The following is a 3,528-nucleotide window of genomic DNA, read 5'->3' on the forward strand; positions in this document are numbered from 1 at the left end:
TGGAAAATAAGAGGCAGACAGCGGCACATTTCACGGTAGAACTGAATATCGCTCGCTCAAGACCTGTCAGACTCCAAACTACACGAAATGAGCTCTACAAGCAGGGAATCGCCAAAGTGTGCACGAGTAATGAGTGTATGGGCAAATGTCTGTAAGGTACATTACATATGTAGAATTGTGGACAGTTTGGAATGTGAGTCTCACGGGAAGCGTGCAAGGGATAAGTCCCTGCATTCGCACTATTCATCTGTGTCCTCGGTGGCTCAGATGGATAGAGCGTCTGCCATGTAAGCAGGAGATTCCGGGTTCGAGTCCCGGTCGGGGCACACATTTTCAGCTGTCCACATCGAGGTATATCAACAACACCTGTCGGCAGCTGAGGGTTTCAGTTAATCATCATTTATTCCAGGGAAAAGCTGCACGGCCATCAACTGTATCTCTTCTTTCGAGAACAGTTACTGTCTTCGTATATATTGAAGAGCGAGCTGAAATTCTTCTACCACCCATCAGTGACGAAAATGCTCGTACCAGCAAAACGTGGTGCCGAAGCCATAGAACCTGAACTATGCAGCATTGGAAGAGCGTCATTTGGTCGGATGAGTCACACTGCTTCGAGCTTCTGGCCGATTTTATGTCCCAAGACTGAAACACACCGACAGTCCGATGACTGTTTGGGCAGCCATATCGTGGTATTCTATGGACTCCAAGCCTCTGGAAGGACGTATTACTGTCGAGGATTATGGGACCATTTTGGCTGGTTAGGTAAATCTCATGGCGTAATGTTTGTTTCCCAATGCTGATAATGTGTTCGAAGACGACAGGGCTCCAGTTCACAGAGCTCAAATCGTCCAGGACTAATTTTGCGAGCGCAAGGATGAATCGTCACTTCTCCTGTGCCCATGGCAATCACCAGTCTTTGTGGTCTACTTTGGAGAGGAGGAGGGGGGTAGGAGGTGGAAGTTGTCTTTCTCCATCGTCGTTACGGGAACTGGCCACTATTTCGAAGGAAGAATGGTACAAGATTGCATTTAAAACCATACTTTCGCTTTACTTACCATTTACGAAACACCTACAAGATGTTTCGAATGCGAATGGGTTTTCTACATTGTATTAGACGTGGTAGTGAGCTCTGTTTTCGGTGCTTCCATATTTGTGTCCACCCCTGTACACCCGAGTGGTGGTAAAAGGATTCAAGTGAACTTTGTGCTCGATGATGGGATGCAGTATTATCCCATGTTCCACTGCTGTGTGAATGGGAGTTTTGGAAGCAATTGAAATGGAAAATGGAGTGGTCACATTACTGTAACTTTCTTCCACGGAGAAGGAATATAAATACGTAATGGGCGAAAGTATCTTGCAGGTATTTTTCGCAAAAGACGTAAGCTTGCTTTCCAGCAGTGAGGAAAAGCCAATTCCAGACACGCAGGCACTATCACCACATAAAATGCGGACCGTTATGAGACTCTAGCAGCTAACTTTTTGATTTCAGCGTAATTAAACGAGGCAGGGGCAGCATCGAAATGAAATCCGAGACTCCAGCAACTAGCTTTTCGATTATAGCCTAATTAAACAAGTCAGGGGCATAGTTTATCGACGTCATTGCTACAAATGGCTACTGCGCTGTGGGTATGATAGAGATAGTGATCGTGAAACGTTATGTTTTTCCTGATCATTCGTGTCTACATTCATGTGAGGATTTCAGTTCGCAGTACAGTCAACGTAGGAGTTGCATCAGAACGTTCTGCACGATTTAAAATCGGAAGTGTGGTGTGCAATTAGTGTAACATGAATTACTGGATATTTGTACTCCAAATCTTAAATAATGTTAGATGTGTGAACAATATACTGCGCCCTCTTTTCAGAGAACTAGCAACTAACGAAAAACACTACTGTTATTTCATGCAGTGTACACCGCACCGCGAATCCGGCTATGGCAGCTTCGCTCAATGTTACTCATAACCGATTATCCCACAATGCTTACTACGAAAAAGCTCCAGATTTATACGTTGCTTGAAAGAGTACTACCATTAAAGAGGAGTCACCGCTGCGAAGGATGTGCATGTTTTAACTGTTTTCCCCTTTACATGGCTCAATTATTAATACATTTTCGGAAGTCAATTAGATTTAGGAAACATTTTGTTAAACTAAATTAATCTTGACCAATATAATAATGCAAAATGGTAGTAGAATTATTCCAGCAGATTTGACGAACATCTATTCGTCACCTGAAGAGGGCAATCTATAGTGTTGAATAGCAGGACGAGAACGACTCCTCTGCTGATCTGAGTCATTGACATAGTTTGAACAGCTGCGCAGGCCACAACCAATTTGTTTCCAGATCGGGTAGGCGCTGCAATGACTGAACCGGAGCTAATGAGTTTAAACTTGATCTCACGCACACAGAACATATCACCTGCCACAGCCGGCATGTCGAAGTCTTACAGTGTTGATACTGTAATAGGAAATCACTGTCGGAAAGTATCCGAAGTTTCTGATACTGCACGTGTGTCAAGAAGGTGGGTGTGAATCTGCTATCTCTAACCTTTGACCAAACCACAGATACAAAGGAACATTTCAACATCGAATCCGGCAATTTTGCAGCCCTGATTTCTTTGTGTTTTATGCATAGTTGTGGCTATGGACAGAACCTGGATCCACAACCACACTGAAGAGTCCAATCAAAAATTCAAATAAATTAAAAACGCCGAGAGTCCTAGAAAGGAGGCGATCACTGTCTATTTTGCTGAAACAGCGATGGTCATTGTTCTTAGAAATCTTGGCTGATTAATATGATCAGCGTGAACAGTTCACTATCACAAATTACGTTTAGACTGGATTGAAAGATCATGTGAGTGAAACAAGACCCTATACTAGCAAGTGTTCTTTCTACACGAAAACACTGTAGTCCACACAGCAGCACCGGCAGTGAGTATAGCGCCAAGCCGTGAACTGCGATTCGAGCTGCTACCCCATACATCTTATTGGGCTATTAGCTTATTCCAGAAAACTACTACCGACAAAGACAGTAGAAGCACGCACTTTTTATGGTAATTGCTCCCATGTTACATTTGCTGTGATTGTTTCTATAAACAAATTATTAAGCATCTGAACCCTCATACATCCTTGTGCTTACCTGCTTTTAAGGTGTCCCTCTAAAAATATTCTCATAATCCTATCACGATTCTTCGTCATTTGTCAAATCTAGCTTCTTTTTTCCGTTTAGCTATATCCCTCTTAAACACTTTTAATTAATGGTTGCTATTTTAAATTTAGCTTCTGTGTTTCAGTTTTAAACGTTGTCTGCAATACTCCTTACCTGCTTACTAGATTTATTGAAGTGGACTTAGATTTATTGAAGTAGACCTATTCTTAGTTGCTAGCATACCTGCAGATAAAAGCTGTTACTGATGGAAAACTGTGGTCAACAAATAATAACACAAATTCGGTGCTTACCACGCCTTCTGAAAAATAAATTACTGTACTTTGGCAGCAGTGTTACTAACATAATGCGTCAGGTTTCGGAACTTC

General features: G+C 42.4%; 1 non-coding gene across 1 annotated transcript; it reads left to right on the plus strand.

Moving 5' to 3' along the window:
* The first annotated feature begins 252 nt into the window (after window positions 1–252).
* Window positions 253–326, plus strand: Trnat-ugu. The gene has a single exon. It is a non-coding gene; the product is annotated as a tRNA-Thr (tRNA).
* Window positions 327–3,528: the final 3,202 nt, after the last annotated feature.

Source organism: Schistocerca americana, chromosome 8, assembly GCF_021461395.2.
Source record: "Schistocerca americana isolate TAMUIC-IGC-003095 chromosome 8, iqSchAmer2.1, whole genome shotgun sequence".
Classification (NCBI taxonomy): domain Eukaryota; kingdom Metazoa; phylum Arthropoda; class Insecta; order Orthoptera; family Acrididae; genus Schistocerca; species Schistocerca americana.